General features: G+C 46.9%; 1 protein-coding gene and 1 long non-coding RNA gene across 6 annotated transcripts in view; one reads left to right on the top strand and one right to left on the bottom strand.

Annotated features, from left to right (window-relative positions):
- grh (grainy head) overlaps positions 1-26229 on the top strand; it is a 153515-nt gene that overhangs the window by 31680 nt on the left and 95606 nt on the right. The window lies entirely within an intron of this gene.
- LOC143174764 (uncharacterized) overlaps positions 1-26229 on the bottom strand; it is a 53393-nt gene that overhangs the window by 14210 nt on the left and 12954 nt on the right. The window lies entirely within an intron of this gene.

Consider the following 26229-nt stretch of genomic DNA (forward strand, 5'->3'; position numbering starts at 1 on the left):
GACTACCCAGAAAACCGGCGCAAAATCAACGATCTGTACGTTTATCGAATTACGATGGCTCGTCCCGCGGCGGCGGCGGTAGATCTCTTTTCTCCTCGTCTACCCCGCGGCGGCGGCCGTTCACGCATCCTCCTCGCCAACATGGCGGACACGTCGTCCCTGCGGCCCCGGAGATCTGTCCCGACGTGTTTTCGTTCGACGGAAAAGGGACGGGGTGCGCGGATCGAAAAAGATCGATTACCAATGGGGGACAACGGAACTCGGTTCACGATGGACTCTGCTCCATGGGTTTACTGATTGAAATTTGAAAAGGAATTGATGATACGCGAGCAATTGTTGATGGAATTCACTGTTGTGGAAATTACTCAAGTAAAGGGCTATTGAACTTATGGATTCAGTTCGTCAACTAGTCTATGATTTTCTGCTTCTACTTCCCTTAATGGGAGTATCACTATAACATGTTAGGGTATTGATTAACGGGTTGATATTCAAGCCTGAAATAATTAACGGAACGGCTCATACGCAAATTAGATATACCTTCAAAGTGGATCTGTTAGAAAACCAACCGTCTTTTTTCTCGTGCAGTCGCCTATCAGTTTCCCGGTAATGTAATCGAATTGACTGAATAGGTACTCTAAGCTAATGGAAAAAATCTAAGTACCCTATGAACGAGTCGCACAGCTATCTTTCTCGCGCGTGTTGCCAGCAGTCGAGTTCCCGCCGCGGGAAATTACGTGGGCCCGGCAGTGGTGTTCTTAACGAGACTCTCATTATCGGGAGTTCTTTTGTCCCGCGTTCACCTACACGCGGCTTTATGCTTCGCGGCGATCGATGGCGGTACTCGCACGCTTGCCCCCGGGGAACGATTAATTCGCGTGATTATAATAATTCCAAGCGCGCTGCTCGATAGACCGCGCCGTTCGTACGGTGGACCCAACGAATAGGATCGTAAGCGCACGGGCCCCGCTGTCGGTTTATGCGTGTAATTTTATTATCGGTCTTGTCACGTTCGCCTAGCGATTCGATGCGCGCGCACGCGCGAGCGCGATTGATCGCGTACCACGGGACGTTTACTGGTCCGTCGAATCCCGGGACATCGAAAATTTCATCGAATTACACAGCGATAGGTACCGTCGGATTATCTCGGGGGTAACCAAGGATTACCTGTTCGTAAAAATACCTTTAAGTCACGGCTGAATCGCGCGATTACCGTTAATTACCGTTTTTATTCAACGACGTGAACTTGAATCGCGGCGGTCCGTAGCGCACCGCGAGTATTAAGCAATTACATTATCGTCTCGTATTATGCACTATATAATTTACGATGCGTCGCATTACACACTTTCACCGTGCACTTATGTCACGCGTCCACACCGCACAGTCGCATTATGCGCGAGTACATCTTTATGAAGCACTGCGCACTTGAATAATGTAGCCGTGATATGCAGCATTTATGGTGCATTTGCATAACGAATTTCGGTTATAAATTTCTTATACGCGCTGCCTTATTTCCGTGGTGCAACAGTGTTACGCTGTTTTAGTTCGCGCGCTGTGTATTATAAAGTAGTCCGATACTGAGCAGTGCAAGGTATTCTTACATCATCCGGCAAGAACTCGTTCGTATTGTATACTGCATCGTGCAGTTGCTATCAGAACCGCACACTGTGCAACGCATCTGTGCAGTCAAATTGCGATCGTGCAGCTTGCACTTGCGCGATGCAGATGTACCCTACTTGGTACAACTATAGAAACACCGAAGACACTGCACACCGTAAATCTACATCTGTCTACGGTGCAGACAATTTCATTCCCACCGTGCACTTCACAATGCAAACCCACCATAAACTAAAACTACGAATTTCCACTACCCAGTAATACAATTTACCTCTATTACACATTAATACTGCACCCTCATATACTTTCAGCCGCTACTACAAGACTCTAACTGTATCGCGCGCTCCTATGCATTTTAGACTGCAGCCTCTCAATAAACCAAGATAATAAACCACTGCTATACACTTATACAATGCTTTCGTACCACATAGCACCACATGCACTTACGCACTCGCGAGGTGCGTTAACAAGTCATAATCGTATCACCACGCGCTTTTATCGCGCGATCAAACGATTCGCTTCAAAACGAACAAAGACGTCGCGGGCAACAGATTAAGCGCTCGGGCTTGTGCCCGTAGTTTCTACTAGGTCCTAGTGTCCATGCAGTTGCACAATAGTTCGGACTGCGCAACCGCGGCCGCTCGTCGCGGTCGTATCGAAAATTGCACTATTAACTTTCATTATCGCCGGGCAATAAGTTTCCATTAAGACCGCGGCACGCGGTTCCTCGACGCCTTCCATTTCGTTCGCGGACCACGCAACCGCAATTTCCGCGCGCGGCTCAACCCTTCCCTCCGCACCAGTCTCCGGGACACGCTTCTGTCGAGGATCGAGGCGAGACGAAACAGACAGTCAGCACCGGTGTTTATACTATGCGGGTAATAAGCGAGCGCGCGACGATCATTACCGGCCCGTCTAGGATCGGAGTGGCCACGAGGCCTCGCCTCGTAATATTAGATCCGCGAAAAACACCATAATCATGAGCCTCGTTTAGACGGATAAAAGCGAATTCGACTACGATTCCGAGTAATCGAGCTCAAATCCCACCTTCCCGTCCTTCGCCGTGCGTCGACGCGTTCGATCAACACCGATCGATCGACAGATAGTTCGACTCGATTTTCATAGGATCGACAACACCCCTGGGCGCGGCTTAACGAGCACGAAATATAATCAATTATTTCTTGCCATGCATGCACGCGCGATTCGACTGATCGCGGAATACTTGGTAATCAAATGGTTTTTTCCTTCGACTCGATCACCGAATACGTGACGCAACAACCTATTTTGAGATCAGTAGCGTGAAGCATTTTTACTGGACAAATGCGCGGAGAATCATGGAACTTTTGGACGTTATATTAAGTATTTTGTCTACTGGAGAAAACAGAATTTTTCTGAGAGAAAATTGACGTACTTTATATATATTTATTTCTACCGTAACCAGTCGAATAAGTGGTTACAAAATAGGAGTGAACAAATAAGGAGATTAATTTTTCTTAGTAGAAACAGAAAGAACAGGAAACATAACGATTGAAAAACTAATTAATCGGACAATGTAGGAATTCATACACTTAAAGTTAAATGAACCAAAGAAACCGTAGAATTTTCAATTAAATTGAAAAAAATGGGTCATTTGACCTGTCACGTTCAATGTTAAGTAAAGAGAAGTGGGAGGCACTTTCGGAAGGAAAAGAAAGGAAAAAGAGAAGTCCTTTAAAGCGTTGGAGAGCGGTCGTAGAGGAATGAAAACGCCTCAAAGTGCCTGAAGTGTTTGATTCGACGATAAGCTCGAGGAAGTTATAATTTATGGTAGTAAAGGTACCGAAGAATACGAAGAAAACGATCGGAAGGCACATTTGAATATAAATGACGAATTAGCTCGAGTTCCCTGGCGAACATGTACGAAACATCGTGAGTCGGGCTGTATTTGACGGTTGTTTTTCTAATGCTTTCTAAAAGTGCGAACACCTGCTGTTTTAATAGACCGTTGCGTGTACACGTCCAAGTTGTACCAGAAGTAGCATAAAGTAAACGTACAACGGGGCGGCGGTAGAGGGGCGGAGGAGTGGATATCGGGATTCCAGCAATAAAATCAAACATCACCGGTCAAGGCGCGGCGTCGAACAAGAAATTACCGCTCCGTTGTCGGGCCGTCTGTCGGTAGCAGAAAAATCGGCCCGCGATCATAGCAATCGGACGCGAGGACTCGTTATCGCGACAGCCGGGGACACGTTCTCGTTCGAACGACATCGGTAATAACCGGTCGCGTCCTCCTTGCCGCGGCTCGGTCTGCCCACGTGCAAGACAATCGCGGTTTCAACCCTTAAACGCGTGACGTTGCCGCTTGACAATATTCGTTTCCCCTTTTTTAATTGCCTTCTCCTTACGTCTCTAAGAGAACAAATACTTGTATTATAAAGTAATGTGTATCTATGTTAGTTGTAATCGCATAATGTATAACTAGAATTGGTTTATATCCTGTAGCCACTTGACAACGAACGTTCTAAATGAAATGTTTCAGGAATGTTTTGTTCGAGGCAAAGAGAACGAAAACGGAACAGTGCTCGTTTAGACAGGTTTCTTAAAAACGAAGATGATTAAGGATACGCTAATTGGCGGAAAGTTGACCGCAAATTTCGTTAAAAATGTTGACCATGTGTTTACAACGAAGTAACAAGCAGGATTTATCTAGAAACATGATCTAATCGCGTTTCTTGTCGGCAAAAAGTTATAGAAACTCACAAACTAGACCTCGGTGTGTCAGACACGCGTAATAACACCCTTTAAACGTTGGCGCTTGCTAGAAATAATACTGTGATCGCGGAATAAACGCACGCAACTCGCGATATGGCCCATTTCTAGTTTGAATATAAGCGATTTCGTGGCAAGGAAAAGGGTCCACGTGGATATTGAAGAATTAAATGGATAGAAGATTGAACATGTTATAATAAGGACGATCATTGAATCGATTGAATCGTTCCACTGAGTTTTCTTGACTACCTTTGGCCTATTGTGCCATTTTAATAAAAATATGATTCATAATCCCCTTTGCAATAGCTTTTATGTATGGAGATTGATCGATTTACTTTAGACGTATTTCTAAGAATACACAAACAGTGTAAAAGCCTTTCTAACCATGTACACTTAAATTCTACTTTAAACATTGCTTAAAAAGAATTTATCCTTGTGGCACACACAAATTTTCAATTTTACGAACATTTAACCCAAACCAAATATCTCACAAGCATCTTCGTTGAAGTCCGTTTTGACTCGTCGATCCGAAAGGGGGAAAACGAGCGAAGGAGGAGATTTAAAGCCCTTAAGTGCATCAAGCGTAAATCACGGGGCCCATTTCGCCGGCCTCCGATTTATCGAGCGCGTATAACACGATAATCAATTCAAATTGTTGCATCGTCGGCGTTGCCAGTCACGGTTGCTTTAACATGTTGCAACAGCGTCTCAGATGCTTCCCAGCTGAAAAATCAGAAGAAGACGAACCACCGGGATCGCGTCGGGACCACTCGTCCTAATCCTTTCAGGCGATTTAATCGTTTCAACGTCTGTACCGTTAGACCGGTCGACTCTACTCGCCGCGCAGATCATCGGCACGCGTAAATTTCACACTGACGATCCTTATTTATGTACATCCCAAACGGGCTAACGGCAATAAGACAATCATCGTACTTCGAGGATAGTCAACTCGCCTTTCCTTCTTCTCTTTCTCCTTTTTTTCCCTCTTCTTCGTCGGTCTTTTTTTCTTCGTTGATAACACGGGTAAGTAGACCGGTACTACACGTCCACTTAATCGCGCGACGATTCCGATTAGATTTCGCGTGTCTGCTAATCGCGCACCGTTACCCGCACCATGTGACATTCCTGTCCCATCGCGGGTTTGCCTCATTACCGGGTCGTTTGCTTGGTAATAGAATTTACAGAAATTGTCCATTCACTGAACAGCGACGCCGCTGTACGCGCGTTGCGCGCTAGGCGATATTGACGCGCGGTGGAGCGATGTCGGCCGTATATAACGCCGTGCAGATTTGCCGGGAAATCGAAGTGACAAGCTGAAAATTTTCTTATGGAAACTGCGGGAATGCATTTTTTCGAGATTACGCGCGAATTTCTCCACGATAGGTGTGTGCGTGTGTCAATTCATTTAAATATCGTCCGGAGAAATTTCTTTGTGCAATAATCGTGAAAGAGGAAATTTTGAATCGGTCGTAGTAGTATTCCGGCGATTCTAACATTAAGGTAGCAATCTAAAAACGCCTTTTATAAGAATATTTGAGATTTCTCTTTATATACGTTTGTGGGCCTACAATGCTATATTATACATCATTGTCAATGTTGTCATTGTTTGATATACGTCCAAAACTTGTGATTCTTGTTTCTCGAACGACTGAAACGGGAATCATCTATTTCAAAAAACCCTCGCGGACTCACGTATGCGTGACACCAGGCCATATCTACGGGCAGAACTCATAGGAACACGACACCGCGCGTCAGCGTAAAACTCAAGACGGGCTCGTAAAAGACCGATCCCGCCCAACCCGACGCCAAGATCCACAGAAACAAAGTAGCGATCCGCGAAATGGACGCGCAGGAATGAGAATAAAGTGTGTTAAATATCGTACCGACCGCGGGGAAAAAACTGAAACGCGAGACCGTTTACACATCTACAGGCGAAACGGAGATCGCGAGGCAGCAGGCCGTCGACGCGATTACCCGGAAAACGGATTTTTCCAATTACCGCGGCATTCCGTCCGCTCGTCCAGTAAAAAGGGCCAATTTAACGCTTCCGGCGATCGTCGCGCGGCGAGGGACACGAATTCAATGGTCCCCGTCTTCCTGCATCGTGGAAAATCGTTTTAACGGTAAAACGGTCCTCGGCGTGCTCCCGGCTGCGGCGGAAACGATCGCGCGCGTTCTAACGTTAGCTCGCGCGCGTAAATTGCCGCGAACAGCGATTCCGGCGTGTCGTCGATCGACCGGTGAATATCGTCGCTGGAAATCGTGCCCGAGAAACGGAGAAGAATCGGGCAATGAGAAGGAACGAGGATTACGCGCGAACACGGCGAGTGAGAAAGGGAACACGGAGCGAAATCTCGGGAGAGGAAGAGGGAAATAGGAAAAAGAAGATAGGGTGCGTAGCGGTCGGTCAAAAAAAAAGAACGGCAAAAGAGGAAAGACGACGACGACGACGACGATGGCGCGACGCGCGTATGCATGGTTTGTTAATGAATGTCGGAGCGTAATCGAGCGATTCGAGATCGGGCTCGTTAACGAAGGCGAAGCGTTACCCTCTATTTACCACAGTTTCGCGGTAACCGCTCGCCGCGCGATATTTCATCGATATCCCGACGATCGATATCCATCGTCCGCGATAATTATCGGTGGCCGGCTGTGTAACGTCGCGGCGATACTTTACGGCCGGCGCGCGATCGCCGTGGCAATTATAGAAGGCCGGTTAATGAATGAAGCTGAAATCGACGCGGAACGGGGCCGTTTCATAACGCGGCCTCGTAATTAATATAATCGCGTCTGGATATCGATTCGACCACCTCGAGGGAGAGAGCGCGGCGTGTTCGTTCGGCGCGGTGCAACTTGGCGCGCCGAATGGTGGGACCAACTATGTAGGATCGCGCAACGCTCGCTAGACGGGGGGCCCCGCTCTCTCTCCGATCGAAGGCTCCGTGTCGTGACGTCTTTCTCCTTACGAAACCGTCTCCTTTTCCAGTAAGATCGCTCGTCGTGAAAAATCCAATTTTCGATTAAACGGAGCACCGCGTCACGCCGGATTGGTTGTTGCGGACGGAGGAGGGGAACGGTAAACGAGGGACAGCGATGAAAAATTGAAACGAGCCGCTGGATTTATCGGTTTTCACGATAATTTGATTTATCTGCGATTGAACGGGAATTAAAAGTCTTCGCCCGGTCGGTTTGTCACGCTCCACGGATTAAACGGCGTTTATTATGGGTTAAGCGGCGCGATTTTTTTCTCCCCCTCGCCGCCGCGGGACCGCGGTTTTTGCTTCCGCCGCACGCGCAACCGAGCGCCGCATGGAAATATCGAAAGTGCCAGTCGTTAGGTCGGAACGGATCCGCGGCGGTTTCCAATGGAACGATCCAGCCGCGCCGCGCGAAATTATTTCTTCCGTTCCGTCGTTATACGCGTAATACGAGAATTGATTATGTTTCCTGTGGTCGAGCGATCCGGCTATGTGTGTTTTGCCGAATAGCGATACGCATCGTTTTATGGGATTGCGTTTCTCCCGTTTACTGTGACGCGGTGGTCTTAAATAATTCTGTATCGAGCCTCCCGAGCTGTAATCTCTTCGATCTCGCTCCGATTTTGACGAGCGCGACGGTTATTTCGATTAAGTGCACGGTAAACATCGTAATCGCGAACATTGCGATCGCGATTAACGCGATCCGAATCTAATTATCGCCGAAACTCAAACTTCGATATTCTTAAATTCGGACTTTTCCATTAGCGGGAACCTCTTCCCGTTGAAATTCACTGCGCAATTCGAAACTTTCCTGCCGAAAAACGTAAAACTGATTGATGCCGTAGTATACGGTCGCAGGAAACCCAGCACGGCGGAGAATGAAATTCCGAGTCGGCCGAGTCACGCGGACGACAAGGTAGCGTAAACCGCTTAATGCCCCTTAATTTCTCGTCCCGAGGTAATATAAATGTCGCGGGCCATCACGAGGCACCGGTGACCGTGGCGCGCAATCACAAAACGAAGGCAGCGTGTGTAAAAGCGACGGGAAGAAAAAGAAAACGCGAAAGAAAGAAAGGGGGAGAAAGAAGGAGAACGATCGGGCGCCGGAATGGAACGATTCCGTGAATCGGTAATAAAAAGGTGCTCGTCGCCGTCGTCGGTTTCGACAAACACGTGGAAACCGCGATGTCGTTGATTCATCGGCGCCCCTAAAATAAAGATGATACCCGGACCCCTGATTGGCCGTCGTTTCCGTCTTAAATCGTCCGCCCGTGTTAATCGCCGCTCGTGAAAACAGCTCCTTTTTTTCCTTCTCATTCCCGATCGGGAGAATACGGGGACACTTTATTGGATAACGATGCTTTATCGTCTTTTTACGATGTGGGGACGGCTCGGGGGCGATGTCGATACACGCAGCTCGCTGAATTTTCGGGTATCGAGCTCCCCGTCGATCGAAGATTCCTTGCGCCGGCGATTTAACTATCGACGATAGGTATAGTGGATGTCTTTCACCTTCTCCGTATGAATGTCGAGTATCTTATCATCTAACCGAAGCAAGAAAAAATTCTGATATAAATATAAGCTTCGCAGAAGAATTGTAAGAGAAGCAAGAGGCATCGGTGGACTAGTTCTTCGCGCGATCTATCATAGCAACAAATTGTCGGTATCTAATCTATGCGCGCATGCAATGTTTACTAATTGAAGCCGTTGTAAATTGAATTTACTATCTTCGTCGATACTCACTGGCGAAGATTTAATAAGGAGTAACGTAATAAATTCAATTCTTGTACACGTAAATCGCGGATTCGTTACAAATGACGACAATTCGAAATGGAATTGCGCGATAATTATCTGTAATTCATTTGCATATCTCATGAAATTAAAATGAAGTAGCCTGGTTGCTACGTATTTTTCGTCAAACTTTTTCGATAACGGATTTGCTAGCCTATATTTATACTTTTTCGTAATTTTAGTCGAGGGATAAGCTAACGCCGTATTTCGTTAAAACACCGGGAACACCCTGTATACATACAGAAATACATGAATATTAAACATTCATAAAGTCAACCGTTCAAGACACCGTTCGTCGTACACCAACATTGATTTAAGCCGAAGCATAAAGAAAAAATGGCGGCTCGAGCGACCGGGAATATACATAACCTATTAGCGCTTCGAGGGTTAAATGATTACCGACGGCAACGCTCGATGATAGGCGGGCATTATACAGGGAAAATAAATATAAAATCATAATGTCGCGGGATGAGCTATTCGACCAGCTATCCTTTCTTTTCCTTTTCTGCCGTTTCTTTCCCCCCTTTTTTTATCCTTTCTTTCTTTCTAGTGCGCTATTCGGTCATTAGTACGCAGACACGCGCGCGATTAAATTCGTCCCTCATACATATGCATGCGACCAATCCTGGTGTTATTCCCGCGAGGTATTTTTCCGTAATTAGAAATTCAAATTACGCGATACACAGCGCCGCGACGCATAGAAATGAAAAGCTGCTGGGATGCAATTAATGGTTTATGTACTGTCCGAAGGGGTGCTTTTTCTCCGCTTACAAGAACCTCGACATATTGCGGTTTTATCTATGAATTCAGAGCTACAAACTTTTAACCGCTGTACCGTAGCTACAACCACGCGCTGAAGGTGTAGAGAATTTAAATTCACTCCCCCCCCCCCCCTCCATCACTCCCCGTTTAATATTTAAGTACCATAAAATGCATGAAATTTTCAACTTGATTTATGAATCCAAGATTCCAGAATTTCAACCCCTTCCCGGCGTACCGAGGGGCATACGGAATTTTAACGATCATCTCGGGAAACTTAATATTTAAACGCAATAAATTATTACCATTTTAAAATTCAGCTTTCGCAAAAACAAAAGATTCACTTTTCCATCACGGCTGTTCACGCTGCCAGGTTGGATGCTATATTGCCCCGGAACGTTATTGCTATTCATTCTGTTCGTTAATAAAAATAAACTCGTTTACAAGAGTTATAGACTACTGAAAAATATAATTGAAACAGGCTCAATTACTTTTAGACCATCAAAGAAGCCTTCCCCGTTGAAAGACACCCCAATTACCACAGACTGCATTATCGAGAGTTGTAAAGCTTCTAAAGTCAGCATATCGTCTACAGTCAACGAAGATCACTAACTTACAGATAATAGTTTCCTTTCCCCATGGTAGGAATCTGCAGGGCCTATCAAAAGTAGAAGCTCTCGAGGGTGTAGCAGACCTACTTTTCGTTCCACCAGAAATGAACTCCAAAACGACACAAGGGCAAAAGGAGTCACTCGTTACATAATTGCTTTACAATTTGGATTACTTACAAGCAACCACATCAACAAACAACAAAATCGTACAAAAAATACCACGCTAGAAGATAAAAACCGACCAACTGCGGGCGTATTCCTGCCAAGAATCAACTTCTATGCGACGAAGAGTATCTATCGCTTTGCCTCGCGCGTAAACAGTCGTTTCACGGGTGTGCGTGCACGTGTCACCGCGGCCGCCCCCTTCCGTCGTTCCATCGTGCAGCCACCGTCGCCTCTCTTGTCTCTCTGCCCCTGGGATGGCTGGTTCTCCTCGTCCTCGTCTCTCTCTTTCCTAAGTATGGCCGAAGTGGCCGGCCAGCGTGCGAGTCTGTCTCCCGCGACCCGCGGTAAGCAAAGCAAACGACCTTCCGTGGAATCTGGACAACCTGTCTGCCCGCCTGCAGCCTGCGCCGAGACCAGGCAGGTCTGCACTTGTTCCGCGCGGCGGCGGCGGCGGCGGCAGCGGCTGCAGCAGCAGCAACGGCAACGGCAACGGCAACGGAGGCAGCGGTCCTTTCCCTCTTTCTCGTGCAGCCGTGCGGCCTCTATCTTTCCTGCCATCATCCGTCTCGTTTCAAAGCTCGACTACGCTAACCGCGCCGAGGGTGTTCCCGTGGCGACCCTTTACTTATCGTTAACCGCTGGAACGTGCATGAGCGAGCGAGCTAGCAAGCGAGCCGCCGCCGCCACCGATGGGACGTATGAATGGGAACGCGGCGCAGGACCGTTTCACCTTAGACCGGCTGGCAGAGCCATTCGCGCGGCAATTCGAACCGGGAGAGATCGAAGGTAACGGTAGCTAGCCTGTTGGCGAAGAGGCCTTGTTTAGCTACTGATCGATTGGGTGTTTCACTCGAGAAACACAAATTAATTGTACAGTATCGTTGGTTGCGCTTTGGCACGATAAAATTGATGTTTGCGTTAATCGTATCCGCGTCTCCGCGTGCTCGTCGCGCACTTGTAAATGATGAAACGGTATCCTCGGTGAACGGGTCTTTCACCAGTTTTGCAATAGTTGCTTAGGAGATTCTGATGAGGACACCTATATGCGTATAATCTTGTGAAATGATAAGATTGTATAACAGAGTGTTGCGCAAAGTTCTCTGGTTAGATGCGTTAGTCGAGGACGCTTATTTGGTGATAAGAAGGTCGATCTGTGTTTTTTAAATAGGTTGTAGTAGGGGTTGATCATTTTGGCTAATAATGAGTAGTTTTTATTTTCGGTTTCGTTTAAAAACTTTACAAGAAATTTATTCACGGAGCAGCGTTCTAGAAGACGAGGCCGAGGATCGGAGACACCGGATACCCACTTCTGTCTTCCGTCAAATCGGAGAAAGCTCAAGCCGACGTGCGTGGCTCCGTTTACATCCGCGTATCAAACGCGCATGGCCGCGTCTCTATGCATCCGACGTCCCGGTGGCCTGATACCCACCCGGTATCTGTCTATTCATAGTCAGCGGACATGGGTGTGTTCCCCGACTCGTCTCGATCAGCGAGAGAATTCCTCGCGCGCGGATTCTTCGGTGTCTCTTCCTGCATAGCATGAAGCCTCTTCTTGACCTATTCTCTCGAGAAGACGAGTTCACTCGCCTCTAATGCTCGTCTTCGTCCTCTAAACACTTTTGAATCTTTTTCTGCGCGCCGAAGTGGGTCGGATCTTTGTGTAGTTTCATGCACACACGGAGAAATTTATGAGAGAAAAAGAGCAAAGATGTTGCGCTTGAATAATTGATTTTACTGGATCGAAGAGGAAGTGACTTTTATAGATCTCCACGGTAGTTTTCACTTGTCCAACGCAAATACATAAAACTAGTGATTTACTATACACTTAAGTTGTTCCAATTTTAGAATGTTTTCGGATTTTAGTACCAAAACAGTCGACCGATCTTTTCATCCGTACTTTCATAAAATTCTTCCGCTGTTCGTTTCGCGGAATTAATTGCTTTAACAAGCGACTGGCACGTGAAACGATGTATTTGTACCAAAAGTATTTTGCTCGCGCTGAAATACAACTGAGTAAACGTTTCCAGCGAATGCAATCGGACGTGAAAAAATCTGAACAGAACATTTGTCGAACGAGCGTTTGTTCGTTCGGTTTAAATGCAGCATAATGGCCCTCGCTTTCAACTGCCTCGTATAAGTTGAATCAAAATAACCTACTTACATTACGCTCACGTTTATCCGCGAGTAATCTGCTGCAGGATTGATTTCATTCAACTTGAACCCTTGTATTCCGACCTACTAAATTCCTCGGACATGAAACTGACTTTTCCCCTATTGAACGTTATTACTTAGGGACTAAGAACAATGAATTGACACTTTCAACCTTCGAAACTTCCTCCCCGTTATTGTTCCCCGGGTTTACAAGTTTCGACCGGTGCCAACGGCCGAGATTACCGATGACAATGCTCCATTCTCTTTTTATTAAGAAATTAAACTTTTCCTCGGACAACTGGGCTAAATCTGTCGGCGTTACTGCTTCGACCGGCGTGTTAAAGCGCGTTAAAAGCCCCGCTTAAAGCGTCCCGTGGACACAAACATGTCGAACGAACCGATTCCAACAAATCACGAGCCTCTTTAATTCCAACCTACTCCGTGATCTCTGAAAAATCAACGGATAAAGGGAGAGAGAGAGAGAGAAAGATCCGCCTTCTGTTTCCCGTTGACATTTATCGCATAGTCCGCATAGCAACCTCCGTTTCTAAGCATCAAATCCAAACAGATGGCGGTCGTAACTCCGCGAAAGCGAAACGTGCAAGAAAAGTCCTGCAAGATGTGTCGCACTCTCAAACCGTCCGCGAACAACCGAACTCTCCTAGTAACACGCGCGCGGCCAGCCTTCGCGGCCCAATCCGCTCGTTTCCTCGCGATTCATTATTCCCGGTGGCGATCCAAGGACACTCCCACGCGTGTCCGCCGCGAATCAGCCATGGTTTTCCGAGGTGTCCAGCGCGGCACAATCCGCAATTCCGCGGCACACGCGGGAATCAGCCTGGAAACGGGACAATGCTCGGCCGTAGCCCCGAAACGGGCCGGCGAACGAGGTGACGGGGTGTCGGCCGGTGAATGAGGGAGCCGCCGCGATCCGTGGTGTCTCGTTCCACGACGCGACGAGCACAATTGACCACGGGGAAGACAGAAAATCAAGGAGACACGCACCGTGAAGAGGGAGGCGGAGAGAAGAAACGCAGCTGTCTGGACGGATCCACGGTCAAGTTCCTTCCACTTCTCCTTCCTCCTCCTCCTCCTCTGTTCCTCCCCCCTTTTTTTAGCCGGCTCCCTTTTCTCTTTTTCTGGTTTTGTCAGCGTGTTGAACGACAGCCACGAAGAGGGCACAATCGGCCGGAATTAGCGAGCCTTGTGCTATCTCGCGCATTGTTCGTCGACGCGCTTTACACACGTGTAACTTTCCGCGAGAGTGTTCGGATAGCAAGAAGGAGAGACAGAGAGAATGAGAAAGGATGGGGGGGAGAGAGAGAGAGAAGGAGAGAGATCGCGGCTCATGCATATCATCCGACGCCTTCGTGCGTATATACTGTCCGGCGAGCAGCTGTTTTTCTTACGTCACCGTGCCAGAGGAATGCTTTTGATTTATGACGGTTGCACTCCTCGCGCCCGTCGACTCGCGCGTCGCCTTTTCTACCCGTCCGTCCGCGGTTTCTTGCTCTCTCGCGTACACCGGCGCGGCGCGCGGAGAGCCGCGACAATTGCGATCTCGCATGCACGGATGAAAAGGGGCGTGGAACGGTTTTTAGCGGCGCTCGCTCGTTACGAGCGACTCTCGCCGCGCCGGCACGGCCCCCGTCGTTTCGCTCGCAATTTCCATGGAATTCGGCTGGACGACCACGAATCGGGCCGGAGGCCGCCCTCCACGACGACGGGCGAATCGGCTTTTAAATTACCATGAGAATTGCTTCCACGATACTGGACCACTCGCGGACCGTCCTGGAATGCTTCTAGGAATCTGCGGTTTCTTGCGACGATTCAAGGAGGTTCGGGATCGCTTCTGCGTAATAGTCACGCCTCGTTGGGACGGGGTATGACGAAATAATAATCTGATTCGGTGCTTTTTGCGCTTGGTTGGCAGATTAGGGATTGTTATAATGTAGCGTCTTGGCTGGGTTTTATTGAGTGGATGGGGTTTGTCGATCCTTTTGTTTGATCCGTGCTCCATGAAATGTTTTATGGATTATGAAAGTTTGGATATTGAAACTTTGACCGCAGAGCAGGTGTTATGTTAAAATATTTTGTGAGCCACTTTAAACGTTGCAAGCACGAAATTAAAGCAAGCTGAAGCTTTTGAACTCTAATGTACACTCATAAAGCTCGCCGTTTAAAAATACAATGCGTGAGTGAAAGGTGGAACGGTACACGAAAAGAAATCGCATAATTGATAAAATAATTATTAAAGTACATTTGCACATTAATGAAGACATGAATGTGCATAAGGAATCTTTATCTGATTGTTCTTTTTTAGCTCGCGACAAGGCGAGAGCCGCGAGTGGCCAATGATTCAAATATAATATCTCGTTCCCGTGTAAAAACTCCGTGGACACACCGTTCGAAATTTACGGTTTTTACCGTGCAATAAACTGCGGACAGCGCGGGTAAAGAAGTTAAATCGACGTTACAAGTTGTAACCGTGTAGGTACAGCTCGAGAGCGTAATGTTAGCTGGAGTTGAAACGTGGACCGCGGTGGTTTCAACGTGCGGCTAAGAACGATCGACGGTCTCGAAATGTCAATTGCCGGCGCGCGTAAACGTAACCAGCCCGCAAAATTTAGAAAGCATCCGATTTATGGATCTTATCACTGAGACTAACGGCGACAGCCGCGGTGATGTTAATAAGCTTTTTGATCGTTGACTTTTCACGCGGACCGGACCGGCTACTTTCGTTTCGCGCCTGTAATTCCAGTCACGATCTTTTATTAGATCAGCTGTGTAAATTAATTAATTCCATGCTATCGGATCGCCGTCGATACCTGCCCAATTTGTACAGCAAATCTCGATTCGTGTTCGTTGATCCACAGGAATTTCTGTATTTCGATTAATTGCGTTCGGTTTTCAGATACTCTTGTCTTGATCCGGTAGCATTTCCAATATTTTTATTGTCTTTTCGACCTACGATCGTTTCCCCTAGTTTACCGGCGTTTCGACCACTTTAAAAACTCGTCGAAAGTCGCATAGAGAGAACTATATTTAGTGCAGCTGCTATTAGCGCTGGAAATGAAGTACCACTTAAATTTCCATAAAAATCCACAGTCCAGATATTACTTTGTAATAGGTACGTGTCAATCAAGTTCCTCGAATAGTTGCTCCCGTAGTTTCCAGTAGTTTCTGCAACAATGTTACTCATTCATATAATTATTTGTGATCGAAAAATCATCCAGTTGCTAAGTCGAGAACGCCACGCGAAAGTCCTACAGACACGAACACGCCTCGTTCACCGTCAAGAGTGAAGAGTGGAAGCAATTTCAGTGAAATTATGTTGCGACATTATTCTCTCCACGCATCGATTACCATTTTAAACATTATATTTTCAGATATACTTCAAGAAGATGTATATGTTCAAACCTTATACAATGTAGTCCTCGACAGTTACATATTTATCTCACTTATGAAACGAAGATTACTTTTTTCAATGAACACATGATATAAGCAACTCCTCCGAGAGTGTTACGATTTTCCAAGAATGCGAGTCGTCTCGCGAATTTCCTCCAAGGGAAACGAGGAAAATCACGAGATCCCTTCCTTTAAAAACGAGAATCACGTCAACCATTCCCCGCCAGGAAATTACACGTTCGTTCCTCGACGCGTAATGTCGGGTTCGATAACTGTCGCGGAACCGCGGTTGATTAGAGATTCCGTGCGCGGCTCGAGAACGATTCCGCGACTCCTTGTCCATAGAAAAGCCGTCGATCCGAGAATCTTCGAGCCGACGGAGCCGGATTCTTGCGGAAATTCAGTCGAGGAATCACTCACACTGTTCGCCGACGATTTTCCTTTTCCTTTCGAGCGAGCGTGTGTTGTCTGGCGACGGTGCGGCGGTGGGGAACGTTAACGCGCATGCAAATCGACGTCTTGATCGATACGAGGACGCTCGTTCGGATCTAGTTTCGCTCTGATCGCGTTCGATTAGCTCAGCGATCATGAACGGCGAAATGGCAACGAGATTACGCCTCGATAACCTTAAATAAACCGTGATCGTCGGGTTCCCTCGCCGGCGAGATCCAGGAAACGCGTGTTCGATACGTTTTATACGTTAACACGTTCGCTACCGATATTCCTTCGAAAGTAATCTTCGCAGAATATAAATGGCTCCTTATCGAGACATTCTTCTCGTCAAGAAACGCCGCAAGCTTTTTACGGCCTCGCATTTTAACAATATAATTTTATTTGGACTTATTTGGCTGTTTACTGCATCGTATTAATACCATTTCTGATACATTTTACGCTAACTGTGTGCAATTATTTAGCCGGCTTGTTCTTTTTCGCGAGACGATGTAGACTTGAAACTACTCAGACTTTTGATATCCTTATGGGTATTGGAACGCAAGAATAGCAGATTACCTCGTATAACGCGTCACGCGTATATTATAATATATTATAATTTGTGCTATTTAGTAATCTACTACTTCTTATTCGAAGTGTACCAATATTTATCTCGAAGAATTTACACTATCCTATGAACATTCCAAGCCAACGTAAACGAAAAAACTCGATAGAAACTCGAAGATTTCGTTTAACTCTCGATCCAAAAGAAAAACTCCGCAAGCGTAGATCTCCCGGACGAAACAAATCGCGATCTAACTCGAGCTAATTCCGATCGCCTATAAAATAGCGAATCCGCATGGGATATTCGCGTAATTAGACAAAACTATATCCCCGTGCCACGGTGTGTTTATCTCACAGGTGGTCCTCGATAATCACCGGACGACGTTACGATCATTGAATCGAAGGTAAAAACTGTTTTGCCCGGTCGGGGATTTTTATGTTGGCCAGCGCCGCGCGTTTATTTAAAATTGTTCGTTCGCATTAAAAGGCGGGTATTGGTCACGGATGACCACCACGGCGGGCGAACGAGCGAGCATGTTAAACCGCGTTCGTCAAAACTCGTTCGTTTCTCTTTATGCCCTAACGCGCGACGGGGCGAGCGCGCTCGCTTCTCCATTTCCCTCGTAAAAGCCGAGGGCAACGAGCTACGCGGAACGACGAAAAGCGACGCGTCTAATCGCGTTTGCCGATTAGTCTAGACGGGGCCAGACGCGACACCGTATCGCCGCTCGCAATGGCTCCGGCGATTATGTCACGACAACCCTGTACGAACGCTGCTTTTCGCGCACGGGGTCCTCACCGCTGACGCCACGGAGCGCCGCCACACCGCGCCACGAAGAGACCTCTTTGTCAAGTTGATCACATGTCGTTACCGGGAATATGCAATATTCTTCGGGGCTCCGTGGACTCGTTCCGTCCGTCTCCCCGCTTGTAAATGTTTTTTTCTCTAATTTACATTAACGCGATCTTGTTAGCGTGCAGGACTATAAGCGGCGCGACGCGGCTTATAAAATATGCGGGCTGGCGTTTCTCTTCCTGATTTATACACTTATGAGCCGGACACTCGCCTCTGCGGATAGACCGTGTGCTCTCTTTTCTTGTACCGGTGTCGCTTCGCCCGGCTCCTCGCGTTAATCGTCGACGAATATCGGCGGTTCGAGACGTTCCTCTCGGTCTCTTTCTCTTTGCGGATTCGCCGAGATGTGTAAGCTGTAACTTCAATCCCGACATCGTGTCCTTCGATTTTTCATATTTCCCTGTATCGGGTTAGCTTCTTCGAGGATGTTTCTGTGTTTTACAAAGAAACATGTACTTCCCAATGTTCCAGATACCTTATATTTACATCCTCATCCTGGTTCTCTTCCATTCCACCTTCTTTGCCATACTCCGTAACAGTGGCTGCACTACAGCAAACGTAGTCTTCAGTGATTTGACGTTAAAAGTAGAAAACCGCCCATAAAACTTTCCACGTCCACCCGAGAAGTCATCCAAAGTCCCACGATGATCTCCCCGGCGCGTCGCTGGCAACGGTGCGACTCCCATCAAGGGCGATCAGAATCGATCCTCCATGGATTTTGCGGCGTGCATAGGCGCTCGCTGCCGGGCGTAGCCTCGGCACCCATCTCGGCAGTGTGTGCGCGACGGGGACGATAGGAGAAAAGAGGAGCTAACCGGAGTTAAGCCCATTTATCGTGCGGCGCGGACGCGACTCGAGGGGCGCGAGCGCAAGCGCGGTTTCGCGTGCTGGACGAAGACGGAGCAGGAAAAGCCGTGGAAAAACGAGAGAAAAGAGCGAGTGCCGCGAGTATACCTTATACCGAAACGGAGACGGACGTACCCGGGAGACGAGCGCCGGAGAAGGAGAGCGCGGCGAGGCGAGGTGAGGCGAAAAAGAGAGCAAACCCTATGGAACCGAGAGAGAGTATAAAACTCGGTGAAAGACAGAAAATGCTCTCGACGGAGACGAGCCGAGCGACTCGACGAGGACCGAGCCATCGAGAGCTCAACAGTGAAAAAGAGACGGGGAAAGGAGAGCGCGCGCAAGGATACCGTGCGTGCCTGATACACGCGCGCGCACGCACCGAGCGACGGAGTACCGGCTTCCAGTCGGAGCGAAAAAGAGAGCAGAACGGAGACAGGGCGTGGTCCAGCCTTGCTCTTACTTATAATTATATTTATTCGCGCAACGTATGTACCTATAGCGATTGATATACGATCGCGTCGAGGTCTCGGCTTACCGCGACGAGGTCTCTCCGCGCGCGCGAGCGCGTGAGCCCGGCTTTTCGTTTCGGCCGCGGCCCAACACGCAGGTGTACGGGGCCTCAGTCGTGAAATTTAATGGAACCCACGATCCACGGGTGTATACCCGCGCCGGAATAAAAACAACCGCAGAGGAAGAGGTATTCACGGGTGCTCGTAAAAATCGCGGACACTGTTACCCGGAGATAACGAGCGCCTTGACCTTTCCGGGGAAGTTTTTGATTTATCGTTGAATAGTTTAGTGTCGGACGGGGGAGACTGATGGTTGTTTTGACGACTGCTTTGTAGTCGTCTCTCATTACGGTACGGTATTATATAATTGGCTGCGCGCGTCGCTGTTCGCGGGTAGAACGACGACAACGGTGGAGGATGACTCGATTCGATGGTACGAAGGGAACAGCATTTAGGTTATTTCGGAATGTTCGTGCCTGGGGATATATGACGCGGGGTTTGGGAACTTTATTGTTTATTAATGTCTCCGCGTAACGGGGATGTGAGATTGCCTCCGGAACTTTGGCCAGGGATTATAGATCCCAATAAAATACGTATTAATGGGCGATAAAGTCGCGGCATTCTATGTATTGCGTGTATTGCGATAAATTATATTTTCTTGAAGGTATTGCAAATAAATCAGGCTTTTAGTGGATAATAACTCAGGGGTCAGTGTTTATGTAAGGTACCGAAAACATTGGTACTTTATGAAATGCGATTTTTCTGGCTACTGTTGTACTAGTTTCCTTTTTGCTCGTTCAGGAAAAGTTTATGAAATATCTCTAACTTTCTCTTTATAATAATAAGTAAATCCGAAATAGTAAAGTTACTAATTTTATCATTCAAGTGATTCAAATGTGTCCGCGGGTCACTCAAGGCATTAAAAGCTCCCGAATACTAAACGGGAACAAAGGTTTACAACGCGTGGTATCCTCGCCTCTCCGGAGACTTCAACGCGCGATAAGCGACGTTGGCCGTTCAGTGATTCCAATGCGTGGTCGATACTGTCTCCGCGCTGAACACTTTATAATTATACTACAACATTCTGCTTGGTATTCTATTAGCGACATTATATAGGTTGTACCATAATACGTGGAACCTGTTTCGAGAATAAATTTAGAGCCGAAAAAACCGGTGAAATGACATGTGTCGCCCGCAGCTAGGTAATTAGATTTCATTCATTTATTTACAAACAATGTTTGATATCTCGCGTATAACCTTGCTGAACGAGGTTATATTTAGTTTAGCTCCAAAAAAGGTAACACCTCGTTTGATTCTTTTTGCACAATTAATACATATTTCACATGAAAGTACTTGAACACAATATTGAATGTATAAAAAAGATGAAGAAGAAAAACGAGAAGCTAATGTAACCGGTCTTATATCCTTCAACACCTCATCTCATTTCGCAGTTTAACTTTTTAAAACGCGTCAAAAGAAATCAGTAAATGTCTAGAACGAATAAATCCAGATAACGAATTGCCCTCGAAATTCTCAGATGTCCACCTAAACGTTCAATTAAGAAAAGAGAAGAGAAAAAAAAAGGGAAAACAAAAATAGAAAACGAGCCACTTATCGCGGAATAATAAAAAAAAGTAAAAAAGGCCCCGGCCGAATGATTTTTCCAATTTACGCTAATCGAACCCTTATCTCAAACAGTATTACGGTAGTCTCGATTCCAGTGTCCACTCCACATCACCGGCAGATAATGAGCGGTGCACATGCACACATTTCATGATAACGCGCCGCGTACTTTCTCTGGAACGCAACGCGTCCTTTAAGTCGCGGGCGCGATATGCAAATTCCCTCGGAAACTTTCCGACCCGATCGAGGAAATTAACGATCTTACGCAACACCGCCGTCTCGGATCCTTTAAGGCTGTCAATGCCCCTTTCCCTCCCACCCTTCGCGCCGAAGGAGACGAAAAACGAAAAGGCGCGAGACCGGGATTACAGGAAGCGGCGAACGAAATTCAATCGATTAACTACTAAATCAACCGAGTTGTGCTGATAGGGGGTACTTTCAGCGAGAGGACACGGTAGCGGTTCAAGTTCCTTATCAACCGACTGACCGCCGACTGGACAGTGAACACGGTTTCCTACGCGCGGCCGTAAATTTGTCGTTGAACCGAACGACATCGTTCTAACTCCGACTACACAGCCACCCCTTCCCACCTCACCCTACTCTCCCTCCCTTTTGCGTCTAGATAGAAGAGAAAGAAAGAGAGAAAGAGAGAGACAGGTTGCTCAGCAACGAGACGCGAACAGGAGAAAAAAGGGGACGATAATCGACACGTGCAAACCTCCTAGGCGATTTCTAGCAGGTCTCAATGGACGTCGAAGGAAAAAGAAGAATTCCTCCACGCCGATTCTTCGACGAGATCGGCATCGTTCCTGGTCAACCCGTTTTTCTCGGCCAGCATTAGCCAGCGGAGTGCTCGCATACCGTCGGGAAAGGAAGCCAGAAAGGGCCGCGGGGAGAAAGTAGCCGGAGAAAGAGGAGCGCGCCGCGCGAAAAAGGGGGGCTGGTTCGTCCGCGAGACGATCGATGCGCCGGCGACCCTTCCAGGTGGCACTCATACACAAATTATGGTAATTGACCGATCGATCCCCTACTAGTCGATCCTTTGTCCCCTTTTTCTGGGATACCAGCGACCTGACCGCCTGTCCGTACTCTCGCCCATTCGCGTCCAATTGGTCGTGAGCCTTGAGTGTATTTACCAACGATACCTTGGGACCTTTGTTATTTTGATCCGGAGAGCTACGCGATACACCAGAACGTTTTCTCCCCTGTCTCTCTGTTCAGAGGCGGGAAACGCTTTGATCCAGATTGGATCTCGAGTCTCTCTGTTAACACTTCTGATACAGGAAGTGCGTTAACCCTTCGAGAATGGGCATCTATTTGAATTTCAAATTAAGAAGCGAGACTGAAATCGAAATGGAATTGTGAAATTCGATAAGTATTCGGATTATTGGTTGTTGTAGGTTAGGGAAGGATTCGATGATAGAAAAGTATACGAAGGAAGACGAAGTATGAGAGGTAAATATTCCTCGCGTCGGATTACTATTTTGCTTCTTCTTAAGGAAAACGGCGACTATTTGCGTTCTTTTCGTACTTCGAGAACTTCACCGCGGCGCCGCCGCGCTATTGGTAGAACGGTAATAAAGAGGAATTTCATTTTCTACAGTGATCGTCTCGGTAGATTGGAAATAATTTACAGGGGATTAAAATTTTATTAAAGATTCTACCTTATTATTTGTCAGAGATCTATGGAAGCTATAAATACATGAAGATCTGAAGATGTTAAAGGTCTTTCGTTTTTACTTGAGGAATTCAGCGTAAAAGCAAGAAAGTTGCGTGAATTTCGAGAAGACTGCCAAGTTTATGCGATTGACGCTGTGCCAGTGGGTCAGCTAAAACCGTATTGTATTTCGATGATAACTCTCCTGAATAGTAAACTTGGCAACGCGCGTTCAATTTATGATTGTCGGAATAAATAAATCCGTCGCGCGGGATGCATCAAGTTTTTCGGATTTCAACCTTTTTCACCATCGCCGAAGATTAGAACACTAGTATGCATTTATGCAACATCGTTTCCTAGAAGCATTTACCAGCAACTGGAGATCAAATAAGCACTCACCACCTCGATAATCGGTTTCATCATGCGAAGACGAAAATAAAATCCGCGGTAAACTTCACTGAAGTTTTCATTGCGTCCTACTTATTCGCATCATAAACACGTAATATGGGCAATCAACCGGCGATTCTTCGGTTTTACACTCGCCCATAACATTCTTTTCATTGAAAGAAGTCATAATAATCGTCTGAAATTTTCGAAGTTCAACAACCCCCTGGACGTGTTGCGGTCGTGAAAAGTTGGGGGACCGTTCGTTTAATCCTTCGCGGTCCTGCGCCGAAGCATCGCCACAAATCTCACCAACCTCCGTTATACTCAATCATAAAATCACAATCGCATCAGATAAGTAGAATTTTATTTATTCATTTCAAATAAATTGGACAGATTTCTTTCACATTTAAACAAAAAAACGGAGAATCCAATTTCAAACTGATAAGCTACAGGGGAACAAAAAAATATTACATATAACAAAATCGGAGAAGATTTTGGAGCCTCTCAAATATTTTCCAAACAAATTAAAAAAAGAGTTAGTTAGTTAGTTAGTTAGTTAGTTAGTTAGTTAGATAGTTAAATAAGCATGTAAATAATTGTAGCTACGATCGCTCGATCGGCGGGTCAGCTCTGAGCGGACGGGCCGCGGGCTATCTTTGATATTTTAATCCGTCTCTCGGCTCTAATACGTGACACGGGTCTGAAAACCGCGGCACGACATCTCGACGTGCACGTTTTGCGCCGTCCCGCGCCGGGACTTCATATTACATCGGGGACTGATGCGTGCCCGGCCGAGTAAATGTTATTCGGACGTTTATTCGCGGCGGCGAGACGGTTCCGGCTCGCGTGTTTCGGCGAGAAAGCACGCGAGCCGTGACGCGGCGATCCGATCACGGGTCTCGTCGGACAAAGTACTTATTTGTCTTAATTCGATCGTTTGCGCGTCACGGTTCCACGGGCCGCGCATACCTGCCGCCCGGGAAATTGCCAATCGACGGTGTGGCGCAACAATCTGCGGACTTGATCGGAAAATAAATAACCTTCTCGGTCAATTATTTTATTCCTGCGGAAAATTTACAGGGTGAACTGCGCAACGCTCTTAGCATTTTGATATTTACCGTGCACGCGGAACGGTCATTACGGTTTGAATTAATTAAGATTCGTCGGGGAAAATGGCTGTGAAATAATTACGACAGGGAATTTTGTGATAATGCGAGCCGTTTAAAGTAATTCGTTTGCGGGTACAGATACTCTTATCGTTCGATACATTTTGTTTGCTCCCATTAAAACCCAACGTTTATAGGCAAAAAAAATATTATTCAGATTTATTCAAACGTGTATAATATCACTGGTTTTGTTAAATTCCGGGTTTCATAATTTCTGCTGACGAATGATTGATCGTCTACTGACGTTCTCTTCTCTTCTATATTTTTGTTCATCTTATCCTGAATGAAAAGATCGCGACCGTTATAATCTCCTTAAGAAAAGCACGCGTCGCGGCGGTACTGTTGACACATACAAAAGCCGTTTCCTGCGTTTCACCGTGGTGATCGAAAATTAATTTCTCCCGATGAAGCCCGCAAGAAAAGCATAATTATACTCTTGGCGAGATGATAATCGCGATTTCACGCGACAACGCCGCGTGTCTCCGGGTATCGGTGCTCCCCGGCCACAGAAGCCGTGTTTACGCATTTCCCAAAGGCCTCTCGAGCGGTATATCAATGATTTTTTCAGCTCGCGCCTGCGAAACCTTTCGAAACGTCCGCTGACAGCGTAAGCGGCATCGATATTTCTTTTTCTCTCTAACCGATTCGCCTCTATCTCGCTATTACCATTAACGCACTCGCGACCTTTCAATCGGCTAGACGCACGTGCGATACGCAGCCACGAGCACGATAAACCCACGAACCGATCGAACTGCGGCGCGCGGATCTTTTTTTCCCCCCCTTTCTTTCCCCTTCGATCTGCGCGAGTGAACGGTCTGTCAAACGCAGGTGCACGAGCTAATAGCCGATAGAAGTTGCTTTCAGCAGCGCTCTTTCCTGATAACGGGCTGTCCATTGCCCTATCAGACACTTACGAGAGCGTATTAAAACGAAATTTCCGTATAAAACACAGGAAACCGCTGTAACGTTGCACATTCTTCAGCGGTTTCGTTAGGTAAGCCGAAAATAAAATGAAACTGTACGAAACTATGTTGGAAGGAATAAAAAGTCTGTATTTAATTACATACTTCACTGAATACAGCAAATATTTTGCGTTTCGCTCACCACTCTCAGGATTAATAACAAAAATCTTAAGCAAAACGAAATCGCGTTGAACTCCACGATAATTCTAGTATTTCGCAAACCGTTTGATTCGTTGAATCGAGCTTAAAGTGAAATCTCACTGAATGCTACTACAGTCAAATGTACATTTCCTCGAACGATCTCTACACGTGGACACATAAATTTCTATAATTTATGGAAATTTTTATACAATATTATTATTATTATAGCATACTATTAACAAATAATAATATCAATATTACTCAATAGTTCTTAATACTAAACACGTATCATTACCATATTCGTCGTAACGCAAAAAATTTCCATTCCTCCGTGACGAGTATTCTCGTCACACACCGTTAACCGTCTAAATAGTCTACCAAGCTCCGCTGGATCCGATCGTCCCCAAGACCATCTTACTAAAACACCATTCTACTGTATCGGCGGCGAAGCGCTGGTGCCCGATGACAAGGAACGAAATGGAAAGAACGAGTTATCCCGCGTATAGTTGCAGGGGTCGCGCGTAAAATGGCCGCCGTCTACGAGGCGATAACCGTATCCGAGGCGCTCCGGCGTGTCCGCGGATTAATGTATTGCGCGACATTGACTCGTTGATCGTCCGAGCCACACGCGGAACCGCGTGATCCCTTCTCTGTAGTGTTCCCTTTTTCTTTTCGCTCCGTGACAGCAAAACGCGGAACGGTTCCGCGGCGACTCGCGGGCCCGATAACGACGGCCGTTCTGGTTATCAGATAGCGGTGTGCGGACTGGTGGCAAAAATAAACCGCGGCTCAGCGCCGCGCGACGCCCGATGCAATTGGCGGGGCAGATTGTATTGAATATAACGCCGGTCAGATTGATACGGT

Source organism: Nomia melanderi, chromosome 8, assembly GCF_051020985.1.
Source record: "Nomia melanderi isolate GNS246 chromosome 8, iyNomMela1, whole genome shotgun sequence".
In the NCBI taxonomy this organism is placed as follows: Eukaryota; Metazoa; Arthropoda; class Insecta; order Hymenoptera; family Halictidae; genus Nomia; species Nomia melanderi.